We start from the raw sequence: 8,521 nt of genomic DNA, 5'->3' as shown, positions 1-8,521 counted from the left end.
TATAGACCACATGTTAGGAAACAACAAATCTCTACAAGTTCGAGAAGATTGAAATTCTATCAAACATCTTCTCAGCTCACAATGGAATGAAATTAGAAATCAACTATATAAAAACACTCAATAATATTCAAACACATGGAGGCTAAATAACATGTTATTAAATAATGAATGGTTTGCCTATAAGATTAAGGAGGAAATAAAAAACTTCCTGGAAAAAAATTGAAAATGAACACAAAACAATTCAAAATCTCTGGGACACAGTAAAAATAGTCTTGAGAGGCAAGTTCATAGCATTACAGGCCTGCCTAAAAAAACAACAATAAAAAACAATAAAAATTAATAATAAGTTCTTTAACCCTACAACTTAAAGAATTAGACAAACAAGAAAAGCCCAGCATGACTAGAAGGAAGGAAATAATAATATCAAAACAGAAAGAAATTACATAGAGAATAAAAAAAAATACAAAAGATCAATGAAAGCAAGAGCTGGTTCTATGTAAAGATAAACAAGGTTCATGAACCTTTAGCCAGACTCATCAAGAAGCAAAGAGAGGGTACCGAAAAAAAAAAAAAAATTCAGAAACTCAAGAGTTGAAGTAACAACCCCACAGAATTACAAAGGATCTTAAAAATTACTATAAGCAGTATATTCCAACAAGGATGACAACCTGAATGAAATGGACATATTCCCAGAAAAATACAGTATTCCAAAACTCAATCAAGAAGAATCAAAACATCTGAATAGGTAGATGACTACTGACAAAAATTGAAACAGTAATTAAAAAACAAACAACAACAAAACTCTCAGCAACCAAAAGCTTTGCTTGAGATGGCTTCACAGGGAGTTTTTCCAAAGATTCAAATAAGAATTAATACTTATCCTGCTCAAACTACTCCAAAAATCCAAGAGGAAGGAACACTTCCAAACTTTTTATGAGATCAGCATTATACTAATTCCAAAACTAGATAAAGACACTACAATGAAAGAGAATCACAGGCCAATATCCCTGATGAGCATAGATGCTAAAATTCTCAACAAAATAGTAGCAAATCAAATCCTGCAATACATTAAAAAGATCATGCAGCATGACCAAGTGGGATTTATCCAGGGAATGCAAGGCTGGTACAATATTTGCAAGTCAATGAAGGTGATATCCAATATAATAATAGGCTAATACGCAAATAGACTGAAAAGCTGAACAACTGGTCACTGTGATGTGCACTGACCAGCAGGGGGCAGATGCTTAATGCAGAAGCTGTCCCCAGATGGTCCCTGTGCTCCTGCAGGGGGAGCGCCACTCAGCCAGAAGCCCTGAGCTGGGCTCATGGCTGGTGAGTGCAGCTGGCACTGGCAGGAGTCTCTCCAACCTCCAGGGCAGTTGGACATCCCCCAAGGGTTCCCTGACTGTGAGAGGTCACTGGAAGGGCTGAGAGACCTCCCCTCTCTGAGTGCACAAACTTTGTGCACCGGACCTCTAGTATCACATAAATGAATTGAAAGTCAAAAATCACATGATCATACTAATTGATGCAGAAAAAGCACTTGACAAAATTCAACACCTATTGTTGATAAAAACTCTCAGCAAAGTTGGAATAGAGGGATCATATCTCAACATAATAAAAGCCATATATGATAAACCCACAGTCAAGATCATACTCAATAGGCAAAAACTAAAACTATTTACCTGAAGAACAGTAATAAGACAGGGATGTCTGCTTTCATCATCTTATTCAACATAGTACTGGAAGTCCTAGCCACAGTGATCAGACAATAAGACAATAAAATATATTTTTTTAAAAAAAGAGAAAAACAAACAAATTAGAAAGGAGGAAGTAAAACTGTCATTACTTGCAGATGACATGATATTGTACATAGAAAACCCTAAATACTCCACCAAAAAAGCTATTCCATTTAATAAATAATTTTGGCAATGTAGCAGGATATAAAATTAACTCCCAGAAATTAATGGTAATTTTATGCACCAATAATGATCTCTCACAATGAGAAACAAAATAAAACAAAAAACAATCCTATTTACCATTGCAACAACAAAAAAATAAGATACTTAGAAATAAACTTAATCAGGAGGGAAATGAGCTGTGCTTGGAAAACTACAGCACTTTGAAAAAAGAGAAAGAGGGGTGACACTGCTGCCTGCCTACTGTGGACTTGCTGCCTGGTATGACCTCTGGACCAGAGCTCCAGAGATGGCTGCCCACTATGTGAGGAAGATGGAGCTGAATGTTTCCTGTGATAATCTTCTGGACAAAGATATTAGGTCTAAATTGGATTCTTTGTGTGTGTTATTCTTGAACCCGAGAGGATAGCAGTGGTATGAGGTTGAACACACAGAGAGGATTAAGAACAGACCGAATCCCACATTCTCCAAGAAGTTTATTATTGAACTAGAGGCCTGGTGCATGAAATTCATACACAGGGGTGGAGGAAATGTCCCTCAGCCCAGCCTGCACCCTCTCCAATCTGGGACCCCTCAGGGGATGTCCAACTGCTTCTCTTGCAATCTGGGACTGCTAGCTCCTAACTGCTCACCTGCCTGTCTGCCTGATCACCCCTAACCCCTCTACCTGCCTGCCTGATCGCCCCTAACTGCTCCCCCGCTAGCCTGATTGCCCCTAACTGCCTCTACCTCACCCTGCACCTGGGACCCAGGTTTCCCTCCCTCTGGCCAGCCACAGGCATCCAGGACCTGGGCCGACTTCACCTGGGCCAGCCACAGCAGCAGGGGACCGTGGGGTAGGTGGATTGTTCCCCTTCCAGGGAGCAGGCACAGACGCTGACACCCGGGACTGCATGGCAGGTGACATTTTCCTCTCCTGAGCCAGCTGCTGGTGCCCGGGACCACAGGGATCATGGGGCATGCGGATTGTCCCTCTCCCGAACTGCAGGCACAGGTGCAGCTGCTGGAGCCCAGGACCACGGGGCATGCGGCTTGTCCCTCTCCTCAGTCACAGCCTGGCTGGTCCCCATTTCTCTCTCACAAGCTCATTTGTGCCTGGCTGGTCCCCATTCCTCTCTCCCCAGGGTTAAGTGTCTGAGCCATTACTGCCTGACAGTGTGAGGGCATAACGGCCATTTGCATATTAGCTCTTTATCATATAGGATACTACTTTGAAGTGGTTCAGAAATTGTAATTTGGGATTTATCACATCAACAACAAAACCATCTAGCTGAATGATGATGACTTCTTGGGAGAATATGAATGCACCCTTGGACAGATTGTTTCCAGTAAGAAGCTGACTAGACCACTGATGTTGAAAAACGGCAAACCCATGGGGAAGATCAGCATCAGGATTTCAGCTGAAGAAATAAAGGATAACAGAGTGGTCTTGTTTGAAATGGAAGCAAGAAAACTGGATAATAAGGATCTATTTGGCAAGTCAGATCCTTATCTGGAATTCCTCAAGCAGACATCTGATAGAACCTGGCTCTTGATGCATCAAATAGAGGTCATTAAAAACAACATGAATCCTGTTTAAAGGCCTTTTAAAATCTCTTAACTCCCTGTGCTACAGAAATATGGATAAGACTATTTTGGTGGAGTACTACGATTATGACAACGACAGGTCCCATGATCTCATCGGGATGTTTCAGACCACCATGACAAAGCTGAAAGTGGCCTCCAGGATCTCACTGGTTGAATTTGAGTGCTTCAACAAGAAGAAGAGACAGAAGAAGAAAGGCTACAAGAATTCTGGTGGCATTAGCATGAAGCAGTGAGAGGTCATGGTGGAGTGCATCTTCCTGGACTGCATCATGGGCTGATGTCAGCTGAATTTTACCTTCAGGGTGGACTTCACCAGATCCAGCGGGGACCTGCTGTTCCCTGACTCCCTTCATTACATCAGCCCCAATGGTGTGAATGAATACTTGACCACTAGCTGGTCCATGGAGATGGTCGTTCAAGACTACAATGCAGATAAGATGTTCCCAGCATTTGAGTTTTTAGCTCATATACCTCCTCAGTGGCAGGTTTCACATGAGTTTCCCATGAACTTCAATCAATTCAACCCCTACTGCAAAGAGATACAGGGCATTGTGGAGGCATATGGGGCCTGCCTGCCTCAGATAAAGCTCCATGGCGGTGGTTCTCAACCTTCTTAATGCTGCGACCCTGTAATACAGTTCCTCATGTTGTGGTGACCCCCAATTTCATTGTTACAAATTGAACATAATTAAAGCATAGTGATTCATCACAAAAGCAATACGTAATTATATATGTGTTTTCTGATGGTCCTAGGCGCCCCCCTGTGAAAGGGTGGGTCAACCCCCAAAGTGGTCACGACCCACAGGTTGAGAACTACTACTCTATAGACCAATGAATTTCTCCCTGATCATCAACCACATGGCTAGGTTTGCTGCTGAAGCCACACAGCAGCAGACAGCTTCTCAATATTTCGTGTTCCTGATCATCACTGAGGATGTAATCACAGACCTGGACATGACCAGACAGGCCATCATCAATGCCACCAAGCTGCCCATGTCCATAATCATAGAGTGGGCAGCTCCAACTTCAAGGCCATGAGTTCCTGGACAGTGACAGCGGGTCCCTGTGCTCCCCTGCGGATGAGGTCGCCAATAGATATATCGTGCACTTCGTGCCTTTCAGACAGTTCCCGAATGCTCCCAAGGAAGCACTGGCCCAGTGTGTCCTGGCCAAGATCCCCTAGCAGGTGGTGGGCTACTTCAACACCTACAAGCTCCTTCCCCTCAAGAACCCTGCAGCCACCAAACGAAGGCCCTGCCTCCCAATCATGGATCTGCCACATCATTTACTGTCACCCCAGCATTTATGCTGTAAACCTAGTTTTCTACAGATTCTTTCTACTTAAAGCATTATTTTTATACGTTCTGGAGGAAAATTGCTAAGCTAATCTTTACCCAATCAATTCAGTGGTTGCCTCTGATTCTGGGGCTGCAGTGAGGCTGTCTGGAGCAAACACTCCCATGAGGAAAGCAGTTTGTTGTGACTACTTTCATCAGATGAGATACCATTTCTAATATTTCTCAGTAGAAAGAATGGAACCTGTAGGGATGGCGTGATTTCAGGTTTCTGTGCTTTGTGTAACAAGCCCCCACTTCGGTGACAAGGCTTCTCAGAGTAGATGACATGGATTTGTTCCTGTAAAGGTTCAGTGCTTCTCCTGGGCTAATCCCGAGTTCACAGCAGCTTAGACTGGACACATTCACAGCCGAGACATGCTGCAGAGTGCTGAGGGATAAGGCGCACACCATCCCTAAGACTCAGGCGGTGGCCTAAACTTCTCGCAGTGGCCATACTTGTCTCTGCCCAGACCATTCTGTGCTTCTGGGGCTCTGTCCTCAAGCCCAGGGTCTTGAGGTGACAGCTTATCCTGGAATCTTCGTTGTTGGAGCATTTTCCCTGGAGGTGAAGTTCTGATCTGCTCTGTCAGGAGCCATGGGACCAAACCAGAACTCCATTCCTCCTCATGGATGGACCACTGCACCGTTGGGAAGGAAAATGTCAGACTTTGCTTGCTGAAACCCCTTACACTGATTTCTACATATTCACTTAGACATTTTTTCCTTTTTTGAGTAACATCTTTAGTTTTATTTTTAAACTCATGATAATCAAAATCACACTTTTCATTAATAATGTGTTATGTTCTAAACCCAGAATGTACTATATTAAGCATAAAGCCTGTTGTAACTAAACAAACAAAAAAAAATCCAGCTTCTGCCTTAGGATAATAGGAATAAAAGAAAAGAAAGAGACAGAGGAAGGTATAAACAAATGCAAAAATATACCATATTCATGGATTGGTAGAATCAACATCATTAAAATGTCCATACTACCCAAAGCAATCTATAGATTCAATGCTATCCCTATTAAAATACCAACAAGAGCCCTGACTGGTTTGGCTCAGTGGATAGAGCGTCGGCCTGCGAACTGAGGGGTCCCGGGTTCTATTCCGTTCAGTTCTATCTCTCTCTAACTCTCCCTTCCTCTCTGAAATCAATAAAAATATATTTTAAACAATACCAACAGCATATTTCACAAATTTTGGAACAAATACTCCAAAAATGTATATGGAACCAAAAAAGACCCCGGATAGCCACAGCAAACTTGTACTCTCTATCCCTCTCCCTTCCTCTCTGTAAAAAAACAATAAAATGTATTTTTTTAAAAAATAGCAACAACAACCCTAGGTGATTTGGTTCAGTGCTCAGTCAGTCTGCGGACTGAAGGGGCCTGGGTTGACATAGAGGAAGACATAAACAAGTGGAAGAATATTCCATGTTCATGGATTGGTAGACTCAACATCATTAAAATGTCCATAATACCCAAGGCAACCTACATCAATAAAAATATATTTTAAACAATACCAACAGCATATTTCACAAATTTTGGAACAAATACTCCAAAAATGTATATGGAACCAAAAAAGACCCCGGATAGCCACAGCAAACTTGTGAAAGAACAAAATTGGAGGAATCACAATACCAGATTTCAAGTTATAAAGTAATCAAAACAGCCTGGTACTCACATAAGAAAAGCACATAGATCAATGAAATAGAACAAAGAACCTAGACATCGACCCAAGTCATTATGCTCAATTAATATTTGACAAAGAATGCAAGAGCATACAATGGAGTAAAGGCAGTCTCTTGAATAAATGGTGTTGGAAAAATTAGACAGTTACATACAAAAAAGGAACTAGACAACCAATTTACACTATACACAAGAATAAACTCAAAATAGATAGAATATACAAATATAAGTCGTGAAACCATAAAAAAATTTTAGAAGAAGCCATAGGCAGCAAAATATCAGACATCTCTTGTAGCAATGCTTACTGATATGTCTGCCAAGTCAAGGGAAATTGAGGAGAAAATAAACAAATGGGACTACATCAACATAAAAAGCTTCTGTACAACAAAGGAAACCATCAAGAAAATGTAGTGAGCCCAGTGTATGGGAGAACATATTTGCCAATGATATATCTGATAAGGCGTTAATTTCCAAATTATACAAGTTAACAAAAAGAAGACAAATAATCCAATTAAATAATGGGTAAAGGACCTAAATAGACATTTCTTCAAAGAGGACATACAGATGGCCAAGAGATATATGAAAAAATGTTCAACGTCGATAATCATCCATGAGATGCAAATTAAAATGACAATGTTATATCACCTCACACCTGTCAAAATGGCTATCATTAATAAATCAACAAATAACAAGTGCTAGCAAGGATATGGAGAAAAGGGAACCCTAGTACACTGTTGGTGGGAATTCAGACTGGTTCAACTACTATGGAAAACAGTATAGAGTTTCCTCTAAAAATTTAAATGGAACTGTCAATTGACCCACTTCTAGGAATATATCATAAGAAACCCGAAACACTAATAAAATAATGAATGCACCCCTATGTTCATAGCAGCACAATTTACAATAGCTAAGATCTGGAAACAGTCCAAGTACCCATCAGTAGATGAGTGTATAAAAAGCTATGGTACATTTATACAATGGAAGGATCTGTGAAAAAGAGGGATCTCTTGCCATTTGGGACAGCCTGAGGGACCTGGAAAGTCTCATGTTAAGCAAAATAAGCCAGTCAGAGAAAGACAAAATTCACATGGTCTCACTCATATGTGGAATCTAATGTATAAAATGAACTGATGAACAAAATAGATCTAGAGACATAGAAACAGACTGACAAATCTCTGAGGGAAGCCTGTGGTGGGAGGTGGAGAGAGATTAACCAGGCAATTTATATGCATAGCATAGCACATGGACACAGACAATAGAATGGTGAAGGCTTAGGAGGGGAAAGTGTGGATTGGAAAGGGTTAAAAGGGGAAAAAAGGGACATCTGTAATACTTTCAACAATAAAGATAATTTTTTTTTAAAACAAAAAAGAATGTGGCTGAGCTCTGCTTCTCTTGCCTTAAATATTTGTTTTTTGTTCCTGGTGGCAATTCTTTGCACAAACAAGTGGTTAAATTGTGCCTTTTTAGTTTCAGTCTTCTGATACCACAATCCTCATTTTTGTGCTTCACAACTAAGTTTTACCCCAGCAGAATCTACATACCCAGTGCAGGAAAATAAGTATCTAACCCATTTCTAAATATCACTCCCCACCTTTAAGAAATGTGCAATTAATTTACTGCTTTTTGTAACATGAACCCTCAGTACATGGAATCAGTGGAACTCTGTTCTTAGTCCAGGTTCTCATCTTAACTTCAGAAACAGTTAAATTCTTCTATAAGTTCAAAATCTTTGTAGCACAGTTCCGTGGTTTCAGGCAAGAAGTCTTTCTTAAGTGCTTAGTATATATTTGCTGAATAGAAAGAGTCCTAACTTTGGAATCAGACTTATTCAGGTAAGAATCCACACTTTACTACTCACTAGTTATGTGACCTTGGACAATGTATTTCACTCTTCTGACCTTTTCTGTACAGTAGAACTAATATATACTACCTCACAGAGCTGAAATAAGGAGTCAATGAAATAATTGAACCAGTAGCTATGAAAA

At 40.6% G+C, this 8,521-nt stretch overlaps 1 pseudogene; it reads left to right on the top strand.

Annotated features, from left to right (window-relative positions):
• Window positions 1–2,208: 2,208 nt before the first annotated feature.
• Window positions 2,209–4,851, top strand: LOC102771381 (annotated as a pseudogene).
• The last annotated feature ends 3,670 nt before the right edge of the window (window positions 4,852–8,521 follow it).

The sequence above is a fragment of the Myotis davidii genome, unplaced genomic scaffold (genome assembly GCF_000327345.1).
Source record: "Myotis davidii unplaced genomic scaffold, ASM32734v1 scaffold92, whole genome shotgun sequence".
Classification (NCBI taxonomy): Eukaryota; Metazoa; Chordata; class Mammalia; order Chiroptera; family Vespertilionidae; genus Myotis; species Myotis davidii.
The sequence above is the reverse complement of the archived record's forward strand: the minus strand, read 5'-3'. Positions and strand labels throughout refer to the sequence as shown.